The sequence below is a fragment of the Lissotriton vulgaris genome, chromosome 1_1 (genome assembly GCF_964263255.1).
Source record: "Lissotriton vulgaris chromosome 1_1, aLisVul1.2, whole genome shotgun sequence".
Taxonomy (NCBI): domain Eukaryota; kingdom Metazoa; phylum Chordata; class Amphibia; order Caudata; family Salamandridae; genus Lissotriton; species Lissotriton vulgaris.
The window spans coordinates 381,159,633-381,180,757 of NC_141685.1; the positions used below are offsets into that span (position 1 = coordinate 381,159,633).

The following is a 21,125-nucleotide window of genomic DNA, read 5'->3' on the forward strand; positions in this document are numbered from 1 at the left end:
GATAGGTAATTTCAAACCCCTTTTGCCCCAAATACCACTCAATATGGGCACAGTAACAGCCTCTCCACAGCAAAAGGCAGGCACAGAACTAAATGATCAATCCCTTTGGAGCTATCATTTTCTGTAAAGACACAGCTCGACCAACTAAACAGAAACTTCAATCTAGTACAAAGGACCACATTTCCTCTTTAATGTCGGTAGTATGACCGCAACTGCTGTAAACACCTCAAACAACAGTCACAGCATTAAATTACCACTCAGATAAACTAGACATACAAGTGGCCCTCCTAAACACCCTAGCCCTGTTTAGGTCGGGCATCAACAGCAAACCTGAAAACTTGAACAAATTAATAAGGGCCCAATCAGCTTCAAATCTAATCCAGTCGGTCTGCTGCTGCTCACCCATCATATAGATAGTTTAGAAACGTCTGAAGGGTTGATAAACTGTGTCCTGGACAAAGTTAAGCACCTGTCCCAGGTAGGACTAGTGAGAGGCAGGAACAAGAGCAACCTAAGTGCACCGAATCAGTAAACAAAAAAGTACAGGTGCCTGTGGATCACCCGCTGACAGGAGCCGAGTGGCAACTGACTGTGCAGCATCAAACTCTACCCCTAAAGACCAAGCTTCAACATTCACAGACAAGAGGCCCACAACTTTGTCACAGAGCCCCCAAGCCAGGAGTGACTTAGCCCAGTTAATTTACTCAAAGCAGGTGCCCATGCAGTCCATGCCAGATTCACAACATTCTAGAGTCAACGCACAATCACCCCATCCGCTCAGTAACATAGAAAAGAAAAGACAGCGTAAGAAAATAAACAAACTAATAAAAACTACAGCTGACACCCTTAATTCAACATCAAGTGGCCTACAGCCCACCAACACACATCATCGGGCCCAATATTCCTGCTCCCTTAGGCCGAGGACACAATCATTAAATTTCCAGGACAACGTTATCATTAAAGAAACAAAAGGAACCCCAAAGGAATGAAAAGAAAATCAGACAACAGCAAGCTGAAACAAAATCGGTAATTGAAATAGCTCCCCCAGTATTACATTCTATACATTATCGAGCTCAGAGCACTAACCCCACCCCATATTAGGATCCTTAGCAGAAAAACCCGACCCAGCCTGGCCAAAAAACCGGTAATAGGAAGCCACCTGCAATTCCAAAAACACCAAGATACTACTTATACCCGAGTATCACTCAAGTCAAAGAATCTTTATTCGGTGATTAAAAAACACCATAAAAGCACACGCATATATACATAGTAAAAAGTCATTGAACATTTCAAGATTCTTTGTACAGAGAATTAACAAAACATAAATACAATAATATAGCTGTGTGTAACGCTTAAAAGGTTAGAATTAAAAACATTTCAATCTTCTCCTCTAGTCAGCCTTAAACGAAGTGCTACCTTAATAAAATTCATAATGCTACACAGTATTAAGGGTTCCGCAGCTTTCTGTAAAAATACTAGTGCCTCCCTAGCATGGACCAAATTAGCTTTTTTCAAAAGGTTTACAAGGTATCTGCGTCTGGACATTGAGTAAAAGGGGCAGAGTAAAACAAAGTGAAGGGAGTCCTGCGGAGACCTGTTGTCGCAGCCGCAGGGCCCCTTCTGTTCCATTGATGTAGCAAATCCCGCTGGTGATGCCAACATAAATGGGAGTAGGTTCAATCTGAAGCGACACATCAAGTACCTATCCTGTGCATTATACATGAGGTACAAGTATGGCTCCATACCCTCCACGCTCTTCACTAGGTGATGGGCCCTCACTGTCTTTTTGCACCCTTCAGCCTCATCTCTGCGTAGGTTTTTCCGCTCTAGAAAAATTCTCCCTACTTGCAGTTTGTCCTGGGCTACAATAGTTGCAGGATGATAAAGAGGTTCCCAAAGCCTAGCTCCTCTAGGGTGTTCTTCACATAAAGGAGCCAGGGGATGCGCATACACTTGTCCCTCTCTAGGCAGTCCGATAAGATTTCTCTACTGAGTGTCGCATCAGGATTGACCCAGATTTTTATCCAAGCAATAATGGGCCTCAGTTTTATCAAATCTTCTATATACGGTCTCCCTAACTCCCTGTGGGCAATCAAACCAGCAGTACTTTGGGGTGCCCTCAAGAGTGATTTCAAGTATTTATTTTCTTCTCGTTGGATACTAGTGGTATTGACAAAGCCCCATACTTCTGCCCCATAGATTACCTTGGAGCATGATACAGAGCTGTACAAGTTTATCACCTGTTCCGGGGACCATCTTCCTAGCCTCCTGCCATAGCTAGCAATTGCCCCGTTAGATGCAATCATTTTACCACAACGTTCCTCCACCAAGGCATCAAACCGCAAGGCACCATCAAATGTTACACCAAGGTAAGGAAACGTTCTAACCTCTTCTACAATGTGACTCCCTATTGTGTATGTAAATTTAGAGGTAGTTTTTTTCCCCGCCAGGAGCACATAAGATTTACTCAGGTTAACAGAAAGGTCCAAGGCACCCATGAACTTAACAAATCCATCAATCAAGATTTGTAAGCTCCTTGGTGTGCGTGCGATCAGTACCGCGTCATCTGCGTAAAGCAGAACAGGAATATGACGCGACCCAACCCTTGGGCAATCTGCCTTCAGACCTAGCAAAAACTGCTCCAGGTTATTAATATAAAGGGAAAACAAAAAGGGGGCAAGAATGCAGCCTTGTCGGACTCCACTCATACAAGGAAAAGAGCTAGTCAGCCCCCCTCCCTATTAAATCGGACCTTAGCGGTGGTGTCACTATGCAGTTCCCTTAATATATTAATTAGGCCACTCTCTATCCCCATGCTAAACATCATACCCCACAATTTCTCCGTATTGACGTGATCGAATGCCGCTGCCAGATCCATGAAACCCATGTAAACTGATTCATCACTAGCCATGGTATACTTGGCAGTCAGCATATAAAGGTTCAGGCATTGGTCACTAGTGGACCTCCCTGCCCTAAATCCGTATTGAGTGTCTGAGAAGACGTTTTTTTCCTCGGTCCACTCGGACAGTCTATTAAGAATTGCTCTCCCCAAAAGTTTTGCTGACACGTCGATCAGGGAGATCGGGCGGTAGCACTTTGGGTCATCCCTGTTGCCCTTTTTAAAAATCGGCACAATTACCGCAGTGGACCAAGACGGGGGCAGGCCACAGACAGGTAATAGCAGTATTAATAACCCTTGTCATTAGGGGGGCCCAGAGTTCAATGTTACTCAGGAACAAATCTGGGGGGATTCCGTCAGGCCCCGGAGCTTTATTTATGGTCAGGCCCTCAATCCCTGCAGTGATCTCATTAATAGAGAATTCTACCAATGTAGCCTCAGTTGGAATAGCCGGTAGCTCTACAATAGAACCAGGCTCATGATTATAGAGGCTCCTATAGTGGGTGACCCACTGCTCTGGGAGGATGTTGGCCCCTATATCCGGGGTATCTTTTTCCTGGAAAGTTGGGTTATTAATTATTTTCCAGAAACCTGCTAGATCCTTTCTTTCCCCTGCTTCTCGTAAATCTGCCCACGCTTCCGCCTGCAAGGCGAGTTTCCTCCTCTTAATCTCCTTTTTGTAATTTTCTCTGCACACCTTAACTTTATGGGGAGCCCTTGGTTTAGTCTTAAGGCAGCTTTTCAGCTCCCTCAAAGCTTTGGAGCAGTCTTTATCGAACCATCGGGGATTCCTGTGGTTCTTAAGTGGAACCCTGGTCTTTAGTAAACCATCGACCAGATTAGCGATCTGTTCGAAAGCTTCCATTATCCTCGATCCGCGGACTTCTGTATCTAAGCAGTCATTGATGGCAAGTTTGCCCGCGTCCACCAGGTCCTTGTAGAACTTTTCCCCATCTATTTTAGCCCATTTCAATCTCCTGCCCTGGTCTGTTGCCCTCTCCGTAAAGGTACGTTGGACTCTAATACTTAGGCCCACCCTGTACAACAGCTCCAAGACAAGAGGGTTATGGTCACTAAAGCCACTCCATTCAATCCCTGCACTGGTTGTCTTATTTATTAGGGATCTAGAGACCAGAATGTAATCTATGAAAGATGAGCATCCTCTACCCTTAAATGTAGGGGGGAGTGTGCCATCCTCCTGTATCCCTACCATGTTAATGGTGTGTTCAAGGTCATACTTAAGCCGTAACGTTCTAAAAGCTGAACCTAACGGTGTATGAGAGAAGTGCGGTCCCTTCTCCATGGGGTATCGGGACCAATCTGTGTTTATTTGGACCAGTGCCGGGCACAGGTGACAATTATAATCTCCCATAACCACCAACCCATTTGGCTGCCCCTTTTGGCCTGTTATGACCTGGCCCAGGCTATTATCTAATTCAGTAACCAGAGAGATGTTGGAACCCGCTATCTCATTGTTGTAAATATTTACTGCAACAAATCTAAGCCCCTTCCCAGAGAACCTGACTGCCTGAATCCTGTAGGAATTCCAATCAAGACAAGTGTAACTACCCGGAAGGCCCAGATCTATATAAATAGCTAAACCTCCCATGGCTCTCCCTGATCTTGATTTTTGAGCGGGTACAAAGAAACACTTGTACCCTTGCAAATGAAAGTTGTTCTCCTGGGCCCAGGTCTCCTGCAGACAAATTACATGGAATTTTCTGATATAGTCAAGCCACTCTTTATTATTAAATTTTCCATGAGATAATTCTTAGTGCTTCACCCCCGTGAGCCCCTTCTCCCTGGGGCCCTCCTAGTAATTCGTGCCCTTGTTTTTCCATTTCCGGCCCCTGTGCCCCTCCTATACATGCTATATCATCCAGCACATGCATCCTGGCACAACTCGATGACATTTGCTTTGCCTCAGGGCCGTGCTTCTCCGGCTCATCATTCAAAACCCCTATACCCCCTGCTCCCCGTGTACCATTATCTGTTTGTCAATCTACCCCCTCAAGACCTTCCAAGCAATGAAACCGATTAAATGTATGGAAAGGTGGATCTGGGCGGCTAAATAATGGCCTGGGGTTGAACTCGTGGTGAACACCCCTCCGACCCACCCTTTCCCAGTTGTCATATGATCGGGTCGCGTGTACAGGGGCAGGGATGGGGGGAAAGAAGAAGGACACATGGAGTGTTTGAATTGTTGACACCTGTGATCGGTTCTTTCCCTGGCATATGTGAGCGACGGTTCCAGCGTCCCTGAAGCTCACCAATATGCAATCCCCTATGATGGATTTACGTGTTCTCCCTACCCAAGGCACCCTTCTAACCATTATGATTTCATTGCTTAAGTGTACTGGTAGGGGTCTATTCAGATTTAACCACTTAATCACCTTGCTTTTTAGGGCACAGAAATCCTCAGCTTCACCCACCTCTAACGGTGGGACACCCGCCATGACTACTGTAAAGTCATTCGCCTCTGGTGGTAAATTGGGTCTGCGTGGCCTGGGGGGGAAGCTTCATTAGTGGGGTTGGTACAACACTATCTATGGGCTGTGCTGGAGGAGCAGAGTTTGCTGGATGGATAGATCCTATGGGGTTAGATGGCTTATTTGGGGCAGGGTTATTCCTCTGAGTTTGTAGTGGGGCGGCCGCAGTTGCAACCTGTGAGGGGGCAAGATGCGTAACACTTTTTGGGGGCTGTTTCGGGGCTGTTGGGTTGGCAATAGGCTTAGCTGCCCTTTCATGAGAATTGGCCGGAATTTTCATGCTACTTAGTGTAGCCTCAAGAATGGTTAGTCTTATTTCCACTTTTTTGATGCTTTCACTAATTGGTAACAATAGTGACCTGAGCAGGAATTCCAAATAACCCAACGGGGCAACAGAGAGGGGGGCACTAACAATGTTGCTAGCAGTCTCTTTAGTCATGGCAGGGGCCACACCATCCTGCGCAGCGGGTTTAGGATGTGAGTCATCCACTGTTGTCACGGTCGGTATGGAGGGTTTAAATGACTTCCCAAAGTCGGAATGGGGGATCTTGGGTTTGTTTTTTCCCTGGGCACACCTCGACTTCCTCCTACGTTTGTTTGGAGGGGGCCCAAATGTCCCTTGTGCTGCCGCTAATTTTGGTTTGGCTTTCCTAGGCTTCGATGCTGGGGGAGGTTGAGAAATTAAATCAATCGTCCCCCTGCTTGGGCTTGTGCTACTCACTGGGGTTGAGCTCATAGGTAACACTGGGGGCGTTTTTGTACAATCCCTAAGCAGGATCGGGACATCTTCAATTATAGTCAAATCTTCGCTGGGTGTGGGGGGATAATCTCCTAAAGGTCTACCTTTCAAGTTATCTATAATAGAGCGTCTCCGCTCGACCCTGAGCCGGTTTAGTGTGCTCTCCTTGTCCACATCTCCTCCAGCCCGAGGAAAGTAATTCTCTAGGGTCATATTTTTTGCTCCTCCCTGCCTTATGGGGGTACTTTCCCTTGCCGGGGACGGCATGGTGTCTTAGTTTGTTGTTGCGCTAGGGACTTGATGGCAAACGGCAGAACCAAGAGAGTAGGCCCAGCCCAGCCTACTCCGGCCTTAGACGGTCCCGCCCTTGTCCCGGGCTTCTCCCGCTCGCTCCCGCGAAGCGGTAACCCTAGGGACTATTATTCACAATGCCGTTCTATGATAGGGCGATAGGCGGGGGCGTGGCCAGCGGGGAGAGCAGCCCAGGTGTAATGAGTTGGGCGCGCTGGGACTCCTGGACACTGGAGTCCCTGCCAGGAAGCTCGCTGCCCCGCCGACTCACTTGCCTACCCCGCGCTTTCCTCACCCAAGGTCCAGGCACTCGGTCACAGTTCAGGGTGTTTCACGGCGCTGCGGGACCCGCGAAGCGGGTCCGGCGAGGCGCTAGGCGATTCCTTCACTACAAGCAGGATACAGCAATCCGCAGACTTCCAGGGAGCAAAGGTCAGTTCCACACAACTCCCAAAAGAGTATCACTCAAAAAGCCAGCAGGATGTTCTCAATAGGAGTACCACAATCAAATTATTTATTAAAAGCTACCACAGGGTTCGACGCATTGGCATCTATAGACATCGAGGACATTGGATTCCTTCCCTCTAGACATACAACCCTCAGAAGCTACACTGGTAATGTTTAAATCTCCTACCTGGGCTGAAGCCCTTTTAGCCAACACAGAAATTCTCTGATCATAGGGTATCAAAATCCACCCAGATCTTAAAACAGGTTACCCAGCCATGTTGGCAAACCCACCCATCACACAGCCAAGCTTTTGCTGGATACCGAACGGAGAAAGGAACAAGCAGTACTCAATCTTAAAAACATCCTCAGGACTGGGGACGGCTGCCAGTAGCCTTGTCCAACAAAAGCTCAGCCTGACCTTATGAACAGCAACCACAACAACAAAAGCAAAACGAAGTTGTCAAGTATAAAGAGCTTCAATCACAATCTATAAACTCAACCAACTCGCAGCTGCAGTCCTCAGCCCTGTGCTCCTAGAACATCAGTGGCCTTCAACACAAAATAAACACCCCAGAGATAAGCAATTTAATTTCCGGGCACAACTTCCTCACCTTTCAGGAAACATGGGCCAATCAATGCTAGACTTTATCTTGATACATTGAACAATAGAAGCTGTAAGGGACCGGAAATTCGGCCGGCCCAAGGGGGAACTGTCTATATATACTTTGTGTAGCCTAAAAGATATCATTGTACCACTACATTTTCAGGAGAACTGGCTGCTTGGACTTAAAATCAAGTTGTAGAGACAGCAGTGTCCCCTGTTGCTTCTTAATGTCTACATTAACCTAAGCACTCAAACAAAAGGGTCTCAGTTAAACAGACTATACACAGTTCTGTGCTATTTGTTCGGGGATTTGCCACGCGCAGACTGCCTCCTCACAGGGGATTTCAACATCAACCTCTTTCAAGGAACCCCGAAGGACTAAAAGTCTTTTACTCCCTCCAAAAGAATTGACGGTACAGGTAAAACCCAATTTTCAAGTGCGTTGCAGCATAGGGGAACACTGGGTCCTACAACTCTACAGTGTGGGTTTCATTGTGATAAACGGTAGATTCCCACAGGACATCCCACCAAACTGGTCAGTGACAAATGGTCGAAAGTGTTCTTACCTAGACTACACTAGACTATTTGCAACACAGACTTGCTTCCATACATGGAAAACAACCGCATCATGGAAAGTTCTGAGAGCGATCACTGCCCACAAGTTATTTCCATCGCTCCAAATTTAGCTTACCACAACCCAGCTAAAATTGCATATTTAGGAGTCTACTCCAAAAACCTAAAATGATTAAGATGGTACGATGATATCAGTGCAAAGCTAATGAAGGAGTGCGAGCAACTCGCCACACCTTTTAACCGTGGATCGCTTCTCCGATAACTGACTGGATAAATTTCTCTTCTCAACTTTTAAGTCAATTCTAACTACCGCTGCAACATTGAGTTGGCTACAGAAAACCAGAAATGTCACCCTCTCGGCAGCTAGGCGGCACCCTGAATCAGAAGATTTATTGACCATATGAAATTGCACACAAAAATTACAGACGGGCATGCCAAAATGACCAACATTTTGAACTCTTCACTGTGCAAGTAAGAGCCAGAACCCAAGAAAGTTTTGGATGTTAGTAAATAGGCAAACTAATGGAAATACCTGCCTCCGGAGTGCAACAATTTCAGAGTAAGAATGGGTAACCTTCCTGACCGGACACTTCCAGGTGGATGACAGAAATCGATATACATTGATTTACAGTGCCAAACTCTCTAAAGCCATTCATAGGGAGTGTCTTGCCCATCCCCAAGGCATACAGCAACAACAAAGCGAAGAAATTTCCATTACTCCAAACAAGGCTGGTCAAAATACTAACCAAAGCAAGATCTGCCTTAGCGCCTAGCCCAAACGGCCTGCCACAGGCTCTGTTAATTAGCTAGCCTCTTCCATTACACCTTACGGAGTTTAACTATACCAGACTCTTGACATGGAGCAATAATTTCCCTAATTCACAAGTCCGGCTCTCGATCAGCCCCAAGCAACTACAGGCTGATAGCCTTACTGGCTAATGATGCGAGGTTCTTTGCCAGTCTCTTACTCGAAGATTTGAGATGTTGGGCTGACTCAAAAGGACTGATCCCAAATAATCAAACAGGTTTTGTGGCAAACTCAGGCACATTGTCCAACCTTCTAGCTTTATCAATAATCGCAGACAAAGTGAATACATCCTCTACGGCGCTTTTGCTGCTTTGTGGATTTGAAAGCAGCTTTCGACCATGTGCCAAGGAAAGCTCTTTGGGCCAAGTTAATGAAATGGGGAATATCGGTCAAACTACTGGAGTCAATTATCCAGTTGGAAACCAACACCTGGATTCAAGTCAAGCTTGGCACAGGCTCTCGCCTATCCACAAAAAATACAGACTGTAGGAAGGGGGAGGCTCTAGTTGGCGCAGTGCAACACTAGCGACAAGCAGGGACTCTCTCTTCCTCGTCAGGGCTGAGGGTTACCTTCCAGACAACCTCTGCTTACCCTCTAGGTAGTGTGGCTTAAGCAGTCGTAGGCTAATCTTTGGGGCACATAGGGTTAAACACTTGCAACAGTACACCTTTACAACCAACCCACCACACAACGAGACCAGACTGTATTCTGTAAAAATATATATCTTTATATAGATTGTAAGCAGGCTTGCGAATACAGTCAATATACTTTATGAAAACGGTTGCAGGTTACTCAATTCGGGTTACCACAGTTCTTATGCAGTTCTCTTGAGGCCCGTAGGCCGGTGTTACTCAAAGTTCTTGTGGAGCCGGCGGCTTCCAGGGGATCTGTCCCACGTCGCGTTGCCTTCCCGGGGTCGCTGATCGTTGCGGCTCTTCAGCCGAGCAGGTCACTGGTCATCCGGGGCAGCGGTGTTCTGTGGCGGCAGGGTCCTTTCCTCGTCGTCCGCTCCGACCCTGGAGGCGGCGGCTGTGCGGCGGTGGCAAGTGGCAGTACGGTCCCCAAGTGCAGGACGTACCCAGCCAAGTGCCGGTGCAGCTGTGGGCTCACAGCTGGGCTGTCGGGCAGGCTACCGACTTTGCGGATTCTCGTAGGGCAACTGTTCGTCTTTGCAGGTGAGTGGCTGCTCGTTACGCAGTCACCTCGAGAGCTCGGACCGGACGGGTCCTCCTTTGCTTTGCTCTCGGGCTCCCGGTGCAGTTGCGGTCACGGTGTTCGGGAGGATGTTGATGCCTTAGAGGAGATTCCTCCGTCAGTGCTGCGGCGATGGTCAGCACCCGCAGTCGCTTTCTTCCAAGGGGGTAGCGTCCACTGGTCCTGGGACGCTGGTCAGGGGGCAAGTTCCGTTGCAAGCCCTTGGAGATCTCTTTAGCAGAGTTTGGCACAAGTAGAGCAAAAGTCTTTTCGTAGTCTTTTTGTCTTCCTCTCCTTCAGCAGCAAGGCACCAGACACAGGCAAGAGTCAGCACCCTTCCTTGTCTCTCACGGTCCTTCTCGTAGGGCAGAGTCCTTCTGTGGCCCAAACCGGATCTAACTTTCAAGGAGCAGGGCTCCTTCTTTTATAGGCCAATTCTTTTGTTCTCGCAGGCCAGGGGGGCCTTTGCATAGCCACTCTCAGTTCTGGAGTACCCCCGCGGGTGTACTCCGGCTTCTGCTTTCAGTGTGAGGGGCAGGCGCATCAGACGCCCCACAGGAGGTGGAGCCAGCATTGTCCGGACAGGGGTGGCCAGAGTACCTTGTTGATGGGGGCTTCGCCCTTCCTGGGCCAGGTGCCGGCAGAGTCATCCGCCGCTCCCCAGGAGGGTGGAGCCAGCATTGTGGTGGTCGAGCACAGTGACAGTTCGAGTCAAGAGGCACTCCTACCTCCCACTAAGGTGTAATCTGCGCATTCACCACCTGTCATCCCTCCAGCCCTGTCACTCACACATCCCAGACAGTCAGATACAGCAGAGGCGGCTGAAATGGTTAAGCAAGCAAAGGCTAACTTTCTAAAAGTAGCATTTGCAAACCCAGGATATTAAAATAAACTTGACTACAAGAAATATCTTATCATCCTGAGTTCAGGCATACTAAACATGACTCGCTACCATGCTCCTTGAGCCTGCGGGGATTATAGGGTGTAATAATCCTCGCAGCTCAGTCTGGCCTACTGGAGCAGGTAGCCTTCAATAGTGAAATACGGTCTTCGTTGTAAGTCACTACTAGGACATGCCACGCACATCAGGGCTTGTCCTACCTTGCACCTACAACGCACCCTGCCCGCAGGCCTACCATAGGGGTGACTAATATGTAGTCAAGGGAAGGGTCGGTGCTGGCAAGTGGGGACACTTGCCCAGCTAGCGTGACAGTACGAGACCGCACGCGGGTTCTGCGGTCGCAGTTCCCAGACACATCTTTACGGCTGATTTGGTGGGTGGCGCAACCAGCGCTGCAGGCCCACCAGCAGTATTGGCATCTACAAGCCCCGGCACTCTCTTGTGCGCTTTACTAGGGACTAACAGTAAATCCAATGCACCAATCAGGGATACCAATCGTATGTACAATTTACAGTAGGGAGCACTTGCACTGCGGCACGGATCAGCCGTGGCGCAGTGCCCTGAGTATCGGAAAACCATCAAAACATCGGAGGCACATCAGCAAAAAGTGGAAGGGAGACTCACGCCAAGGTGCCAGGTCTAACACAGACGTTGATGGGAGTTAAACAGGAATTGTGTGCTAACTCCCCTGCTCTTCAACCTGTTTTTAGCCGACCTCTCGGTAGAGCTAGATGTAATAAATAGTCATTCCCCTAGGCTAGATGGTGCTCAGATCAGCAATCTCCTATATGCTAATGACCTTGAGTTGGGCTGCAACGACTGCTAAATCAATTATACAGCTATACCACCGCAAATAATTTGGAGGTAAACCTAAAGAAAACGTACTTGGTTATATTTGGCAGGAAATATTGGAGGTGGCGGTTGGTCGTACAAGAACCTCCAAATATCAGTATGAAAAACATATAAATATCTGAGAATCTACATCAACTCTAGGGACACTCTTGTCAAGCATGGCAGTGAAATCGCTATAAAAGCTACAGCTCCTCAAGTCAGTCTCTCCAAGCTCTCCAAAAAGTGGACAGGTCCTAGCCTAGTCCCAATGTTGGAAGTTATACGAACTAAGATAGGCCCCACCTTGTCGTACGGCTTTGAAATCTCTTTGGGCAAGCTCAGAACCACACTAAACCAACATTTGACCAAGATCTACAAAGAAGTGCTTTGATTTCCAAAAATCTTGTTTGCAGCCCAGATTCAATTAGAGCGAGACCTCCTTAACTACGAAATACAAAGCGCAGGGGGTTTTGTCAACCTGTGCCATAAGTTGAGACAGGCTAGAGCTGGCTCCCTCAAGTCCCTGTTATGGACTGACATTAGTTCCAACAACCCTGGTGGGTCACATAGTCGGTTCTTTAATGAATGTGTGTTGTAATTATCAGCAAGTGGACTGTGGAATCTCAATCCAAGAAAAATAGAGTTCAAATCAAGCATGAAGCAGCTTATCCAACTGTGTTCCTATTTGTCAGACAGGGTGATCCTAGCTAAAAGCAAGCATGCATGGGCACCCCAAAACACCCTGAACCCCCAAATTAACCCTTGCACCCCAAAACCCAAACACACCCTGAACCCCAATATTAACCCTTGCACCCCAAAACCCAAACACACCCTAAACCCTAAAATTAACCCTGGCACCCCAAAACCAAAACACACCCTGAACCCCCAAATTAACCCTTGCACCCCAAAACCCAAACACACCCTGAACCTCCAAATTAACCCTTGCACCCCAAACACACCCTAAACCCTAAAATTAACCCTGGCACCCCAATACCCAAACACATCCTGTACCCCCAAATTAACCCTTGCACCCCAAAACCCAAACACACCCTGAACCCCAATATTAACCCTTGCACCCCAAAACCCAAACACACCCTAAACCCTAATATTAACCCTGGCACCCCAAAACCCAAACACACCCTGAACCCCCAAATTAACCCTGGCACCCCAAACACACCCTAAACCCTAAAATTAGATGGACCAAGGATGTCTGGGAATCAAGCTGGATCCTAACAGCCGTGAGCCTGTGCTTAGCATGTCAGACACCGACGACTACGCAGAATTACAAAGTAGAAGGCCTATCAAGACCGACAATGACACTGAAACAAATGAAGTGGATGAGTTATGCATGGCAAATGTATGGGAATGTTCCAGCAGAATAACAATGTATTGGTGGCCAGGCATCAGCCTAGACGTTGAAAGTAAGGTGATAAACTGTAAGTTATGTGTGGAAGCAGACAAAACGCAAGTGACTTACAGACATCCCCTGCAGCCAATACAGTGCCCATCCATGCCTTGGGAAGTGATTGGCATTGACATAATAGGATCGGTGTCTGATGAGAACGAACTAGAAAACATAATTGTTATAATTGACCACTACACGAAATGGCCAGAAGTAAGGGTCACCAGAAAAGCTGACTCAACACGTAGTCCAATTCTTGGAAGACACTTTTACGCGTGAGGGATTACCAAAAAAAGTTGTAAGTGACAACGGTGTACAATTCACCTCAGACCTATTCGAAGAATACATGAAGAAGCACCACATTGAACACATAACAACGTCAATATACCACCAAACAGCCAACTGAGCCGTAGAGAGATTTATAAAAGTACTTGAAGGTATCATTCAGATAGCCACCTCAAACCAACAGGGCTGGAAGAAAGAAATGATGAAGACAGTGTGGGCTTACAGAATAACGCTGTGTGAGTCTATTGGCCACAGCCCATTCGAACTCATGCGCAGAAGGACTCCACTTACGAAGGACAATGTGGGCTGGGTTATGGCTGCCCGCAGAGTACACTGGTCTTCAGAGGTGGTGAAAGAAAAACTAGCTCAAGCACAATCTAGGAGCAGGAGTTACCACGACAAAAAACATGGGTGCAAGGAGGGGGAAATCAAGGCATGATATGTGGTGAAGGCAAGAAGAAGCGGACACGTCAGCAAGGGTCAAGAGAGATACACCAAACCTGTAACCGTTCGTGAAGGGTATTTCAATTCTGCACACCAGCGGGATGGAAAGGCCTGGCATTTCACAGCACTGTCAGCTCGCAAACATCCCGAGAACGATACGGTGGAAAACACACTTTTTGATGCTACTGCAGAGCAATCCAGTACGCGGAAGGGAAGTACGGCAAGACATTATTTTTCTGACACTGAATCTGACATTGAACTTTCTGCAGCCCCAGGACGGAGAAGTGATGATGGTGTGCACGATGACACCAAATCAGGGGACCGTTCGGCCTCTTCATCCAGACCTGTAGGCGCAAGGCTACCTGCTATCCCAGGCTGTGACCTGGCGCAACCTATGGACAGAAACAGGGCTGGTAGACTGTTGTGACCGCCAGCTGAACTTAAGGACTATATATATATATATATTATATATTATATATATATATATTATATATGAGCCTTATGCTCCCGTCCTCTTCTCGTTGGTTCCAGTTCTCCCCTAAGGAGGGGGATGTGTTGTGTTTATAATACGTGTGTCACTCATGGGACACCCTACCCTGTGTGCTTGCCAGTGTCCCTGCGAGGACACCGTACCAGCAGTGAGGTCTCCAACTGATAACTGTCAGAACGGAGTTACCAGCTGATCGCCGATCTGACGTCTGTAGGAGCATCGTGTTGGTTTGAAGAAATAAAGTAATTGTCAACTTGCTTTGGTTGGTGATTCTTAACACCCAAACATGCTCTAAACCCTTAAATTACACCTGTCCCCCCAAAACACAAACCCACCATCAACCCTAAAATGACCATGTACTCCCTAAAATCCAAAAGCCCTACAAACCCCCAAAATAGTTTATGAATGCGTAATGCCGGGAGGCGCTGCTGTGATTGCAAATGATACTTTCTGTACCCCCAGGCTGCACTTCCTTCATAGAGTATTTCCATATACACATAGATTAGTGGAATCCGATTGTTAGACTTTTTAAACACCTGCGGACAGACCTGCTTATGGCCCGAGGAATAGGTCTTGCAAAGGAAAACAAGCTTTGTCGTCATGGTGACTGCCGAATTCACTCCATCACAATACTAAAATAATTTTTTAAAAAGCACAGCTGCTTCGAACACAATGCCAAAATCACCTACTGTAAACCATCAGTCTGCGGGCTGGCTGGGACTCAAACCGCAGATCCTCAATGGGGAGCAGCTCTCTCACCTTTTCATATACCGGAAGCCGGTGGCTTCCTCTACCAAAAGCCTACGCTCATCCGGGAGCGCCGGAAGTGACGTCATTGTTCTGCTGCAAGAACGAAGACTGCCGTGAGTGCAATGGCCATTAAAGGGACAGATGGATTGGCATCGGTCTCTTTATTTTTCCAACTCCACTTCCTTCATCGATTCCAGCGTATACTTAGGTAAGTGCTGCAGCTTTTGAAAAAGAGCAGCATCGATCCTCCGCTCTCGGTCCCAGCTGCTCAATTTCCGTCCCAGACCAGCTTCCTCATTTTTCGGCAAGCACGAGTTTTCATTAAGGGGGCACATTCAGACGCAGCTCCCTGCATGTGTGTGCTTCGTACGTGTTATAATGAATGCCTGCGTTGCAATGTGTGTGTGTTATCTGTGTTTGATGTTTGTCTGTATCAGCCTGCCTACTTGTTTAATATGCACCTTTTATTGTGTTTGAGCATGTGTATTTTTGTGTATGTGTGACGTAGCGCGTGCCTGTGTAAGTTGTGGAAAATTGCAAAAAGTCTAAAAAATGTGTTTTACAGCAAGTTCTTCGCCGTAAGGAAAAATAAATTACTGCCCGTATATTGTAGGTCCCATGTTGGTTCCAAGTGCACCTGCGTGTATTCAAGATTCTCGACCAAATGGAACAGTTTTCGATCTGCTGAAAAGTTGTCAATCAAAGAAGGCTAAACGCATTTATTTATGTGAATATTGTATATTGTTGAGCATTACTTGTGTCCTTGTAACTTGTGGTGAGATTTCATTACTAAATGAATGTGTGCTCTATTGTTGAATCCTGGTCACGTTCCCCAAGCTGTGTAGTGTGCAGAGCAGCACATCTTCTAAAACACCGGCAGTTTTCATGGATGCGTTTCAAAGCATAAGGATAAATGCTTCAAATAACTTAGCCGTTGTAATGCTGGTTCCTTATTTTGTTTGCTATTTGTGTAATTGAAAGGGCTGGTTTCCTGTGGCGATTGAGGATTACGCCCTATTTAGGAAACGTAGTCCGACGCATTCCAACATCTTGTAATATCTACTTTCGCAAAACTGGCTATCATTCTGGTTTCGTTCCATGTGCATGCAATGTTTTTAACTCGTTTGTATATATTATTGAGACAGGGACAATTACGTATTCCCTGTTTGCGCTAATTTACCTTGACCGCTAAGATCTCCGTAAAAATTAAGCAGGTCTTGTTTTATCTGCCACTATCGATCCCAGCCATATATTATCCAGTTACAACCTAACCTACTGCTAAAGTACTGAGGCAGCGGGATCGAGCCCTGAGATAAATCACATTAATATTTCCTATTAATTCCAGCCCATTGGGTTTCAATCATGGCCAAGCGGCACTCGGCCCCATTAGCCTGCGTGTCCTGATGGCGGTGTTTACACAGTGGCTGAGACGCGGTAAATCATCTACCTGCCTTAATAGGATTATGTATTACCTCGAGTTGGGGTCTTGACAAGAGCTGCGCAGGCAGCATTTCCAACCAAGCATTTTGGCCCAATGCTTATCTCTCTCTCTCTCTCTCTCTCTCTCTTTCTCTCTCTTTCTCTCTCTTTCTCTTTTTCTCTCTCTTTTTCTCTCTCTTTTTCTCTCTCTTTTTCTCTCTCTTTTTCTCTTTCTCTCTCTTCCCTCTTCAACTGCTTCAGATCATGTTTTCAATATTTATAAGGTGAAAGCACGCACAAGTTGCAGTAACGCGTGCCTCCCCCATTGATTGAGACCTTATAAGTGGTTTCCTCATGCCCTCTTCTCGTTTGAACTGCGGGTACTGCATGTGTCAACGAGGTAGGGGATCCCTTTATGTTAAATTGCATCTCTTACCAAACTTCCAAACACCTCTGGCAAAACACTTATAAGGTCCCAGAGGGGAGACCTATTAGCTATGCCAATGCTTTTACTTTATGTATTTGCCATTGTAATGCCTTTTGTTTCATTTATAAAGCCATTACATATTGCACAATTAACGTACAATACTACTAGCAAAGCTAATATCTTTAGCCTAATAAAAGTGAAACCTATTGCATTTTTAACGCTTGTCATTTCAGGTTGGGGGTGCCGGTGGGCAGAGGGTAGCAGGCATCTGACTCTCTATGAATCTGTGGGGATAGGTAACTTGATTTCCAGTCACAAACCCCAGTGTGAAAATTCACTTATTGATAGTTCTTCTATTTCTCTCATTATGCCTCCTATTTTGCTATTACTATTTGTCCTGAGCAGCAAGACCTAAGCATACACTCTGGCTCTCCAAAAATAGTTGATTATTAGGTAATTTCCTCAATGGCCTTCAGTGCATGCCCAAACACTTCTTTTTGTAGTCCAAAATCTAGGCATATTAGATAGAAAACAGGTCAGTGTACTTTTTGGGGTGCTTTTCTCCAATTAAATCTGTTATTCAGTTTGATATGCTTTGTGCCGCTCGCAAGCCGCGTGGGTCAGTGTGCTTTTGGACTTCTCTTGCCTGCATCCAGCCCGAATCCCTGGTTCTGTTACGGACTATTGATTCCACGCCGATTTGGGGCCAACCTCGACGACCTGCAGGGTCGGGACTGCGAGACCCAGCCTCCCACGCGCTATACCAACTGAGCGCAGCTGGTATCTCTTCCCGCCCCCAACATCATCTATTTAAACATGCCCCTTACCGTGGACTACGGGGCGAAGCCCGGGCCAAGGGCTGCCCGTTTGTTGTGCCGGAGCGTGACCGGACCACCCCCCCCCCCCCCCCCCCCTCTAAACTCTGGGACTATTTGATTGATTAAAAACTGTAAGTCCTCTCTGTTATTTTCTAGGAACTGTTCATTTTACTTATTTACTGTATTTCTAGACGTTTCTCCGCATTTACGCCTTGGGTTTAGTTTACATCATGACTACTCGAGGCTCGCGGAGTAAAACGGCCGCTGGAGGGGACAAGCTAACAGGCCCAATAGATAGCTTCATTATAGGGACAAACTCGTTCATCGATCAAGGGATTACTCTGATGGAACATAGAGTTTCCCAGGATCTTGCCTTGGCTAAAAGATCGTCTTTGGGTCTTATTTCTGCTGCTAGAACCCTTGAGAGGACTAGGGAAACAGGCCCGGCAAATGCCCAAGCTGATGTTAACAATGTCCCCAAAGTGGTAGATTTATCAGTATCCCAACTCCTAACCGACTCTCAATTAAGCCTGGCCCTGGAAAAGACTTCGGAACTATTTTTTGAATTCTTCAACAGGCGATATTCGCACTGCGGAGTCCAGGGCAAGGAGGGAGAGTGCTATACCAAAGAAAAAAAAGGAGAAACAGAACAACATAACAAAAGCCAGGAAAACCCATGAATCATTTGACAATTATGGGGGCGAATCTGACCAAGCAGCATCACTGGGCCATGGACAATTAGAACCGGATCGGATCAATGGGGATGCCAGTTCAGTAAGCGTTGAGGCTTCTGCCATCCTCTTTGGCGAATCTGGCACTGATGAAGTTGAGGAGTTACTTCTCACTAAAATTGCGAGTTATTTAAACTTCATCTCTCCCCTTTAGAGGTTAGACTGTCCCATATAGAAAAACAGCTAGCTGACTTATGTGCCCTTACTAGAAACGCACCAACTAAAGTGGCACTTAAAAGTGGGGTTAATAAACCTAACCAATCAGTTAACTCAAAACATAATAAATCTGTGGGCCCCCTGGCTAAAAAAATAAAATTATATTGACCACAGCGGCGCTTGCAAATTTGAAAACCCCCATAGTTTCCAAGGTTAATAAGGGAGATAACCACATCAAAAATTCTACTTTACATCCCAGCCAAGAAGGAAAACCAAGCGAGGCTCTGTCTGTACCTTCTATTAGAGAGCGAATCGGGGGAGGAGGAGACGGCAGACTTACCTTGAATTTACTGCCTGAGTCAACCCCTTATGTGCTGGTTATGATGGGGGTCCCAGAGTTGGCGGACTACATGTAGGAATCAAACTGGTCATTGAAAAACAAGGTCCTACATTGGATGAACAGTAATAGACCGCTCCCACCAAACGGATTAAGCAAGATTCTAATGGTGCGTAGGGTACATTGGATAGGGAAGGAGAGGAAAACAATCCCGGTTGATTGCATTGTGGTAAATTTTGAGGACCCAACGAGAATGGGGGGGCTGATTGGAGGGGCTAGGGGAGGTAACTTTAAGTTTAATAGTGATTCAGCCTTTAGAGACACCTGGAGATGTTTTCAGACTGCCAATAGATTTGATTGTCTTGATATGGTAGACTGACTGTCCCCAGCTAAGGATAGCAATTTAACAATAAATTCTACCATTCCACACCCTAGAGTAAATGAGAAGAGTAGGTCAGGTACACCAGGGAACATTCTTTCTGAGATGCCTAATTTAAGTAGTCCAACTCGAAATGAATTGCTTGTTAAGAATGTGAGGGTTGAAGATACCAGAGCAGTTAACTGCAGTCACTATTAAACTTTAAGTTTAATAGTGATTCAGCCTTTAGAGACACCTGGAGATGTTTTCAGACTGCCAATAGATTTGATTGTCTTGATATGGTAGACTGACTGTCCCCAGCTAAGGATAGCAATTTAACAATAAATTCTACCATTCCACACCCTAGAGTAAATGAGAAGAGTAGGTCAGGTACACCAGGGAACATTCTTTCTGAGATGCCTAATTTAAGTAGTCCAACTCGAAATGAATTGCTTGTTAAGAATGTGAGGGTTGAAGATACCAGAGCAGTTTGTATATCAGGCCCAGGCAGCTCCCCAACCCCTATCTCTAAGGATGTAGGGGCATTATTACATGCCCAAAGGGTTGGGATGGGCCTACTATCATGGAATATAGCGGGTCTTTCTAATAAAATAAAGGACTCCACATTCCTGGAATTTGTATATAAGTTCGACGTAATTTGTCTTAAGGAATGCTGGGAGACGGCTGAGATACATTTAGAGGGCTACCGCACATATTTCCTAGCAGCACAACGCAAAAATAGAGGCAGATGTTCTGGGGGTCTATGTACCTTTTTTTATATCCAATAAAATTAATTAAACTACTAACTGTATAATCACGGGGGGTCTCATTATTACCAGGTTCTTTCTCCAAGGATGGGTGAAAACCACTCCATCATCTTGATTAACCTGTATAATAATATCCAAAAGGTCGATCAACAAAAACCGTTAGATGAATTAAATGATGCCATAGGTAGGGGATTAGGATCTGAACAGAAAGAACAATATATTATAGTGACGGGGGATTTTAATTGTCATTTATGTCCTTTTAGTGACACGAAGATTTGTGGTTTGGTGAATCTTGAGGGTGATCCCTGCACACATTTTGAGCACTCTGTCCTTGGGAATCTATTTAATCATTTGTTATTTGACTGGGACTTAGGTTTTGCTAATGAATTATGCAACCCACAGATTGATTTCCAACCCACTTTTGTCGGGCGTGGGTCCCGGTCTACTATTGATTACACATTGGTCTCTACCAGTTACCAACATAGTGTTCTCTCTTTTAACACTGAACACATTGCGATTAGTGACCACTTTCCAATCAGTTCAATTTTTGAATTAGGGCGGTATGGCAGAAAAATTTCTAAAGTAGCTGAAAATATCTGTTTGCACAGGATTTCCTTGGCTAGAACCAATGGTTATGTAATGAAATGGAACAAGGTAAATCCGACTAACTTTTTAAAGAATTTAGTAGAGGACCAGACTGAAGATTTTATGATTTGCTTAGAGGAGAACTCCAACCCTACTAAGGTTATTGCGGCTTTCCATAAAATCTCTGCTCACATTAGTAGCAAATTGACTGGCTCATCACGCAAAGGTGGGAAAAATAAAGCGGAGGGCTGGTTCAACCATGTGTGCACAAAGGCACATTCCTACCTAATCCAAACCTATAAAAAGCTGCCTAGAAATGTTAGAGATCAGAGCAGCCAGGGTATCTTATAAGGTAGCCTTACAAAAACGGAGAAAGGAC

The 21,125-nt window shown here is 46.2% G+C and overlaps 1 protein-coding gene and 1 long non-coding RNA gene across 5 annotated transcripts in view; one reads left to right on the forward strand and one right to left on the reverse strand.

Moving 5' to 3' along the window:
* TUT4 (terminal uridylyl transferase 4) overlaps positions 1–15,202 on the reverse strand; it is a 1,145,308-nt gene extending 1,130,106 nt beyond the window's left edge. Inside the window, exon 1 of one of the 3 annotated variants that reach the window (XM_086952445.1) lies at positions 15,158–15,202. The gene's annotated coding sequence lies outside the window, so the exon portion shown is untranslated. Of the gene's footprint in view, positions 1–15,083 lie in introns of all 3 variants that reach the window. The other 2 variants (XM_086952444.1, XM_086952443.1) reach the window with 2 other exon arrangements.
* A 38-nt stretch (positions 15,203–15,240) lies between these two features.
* LOC147747218 (uncharacterized) overlaps positions 15,241–21,125 on the forward strand; it is a 108,431-nt gene continuing 102,546 nt past the window's right edge. For both annotated transcript variants that reach the window (XR_015307509.1, XR_015307508.1), the window contains exon 1: positions 15,241–15,356. This is a non-coding gene — a long non-coding RNA (uncharacterized LOC147747218). The remainder of the gene's footprint in view (positions 15,357–21,125) is intronic.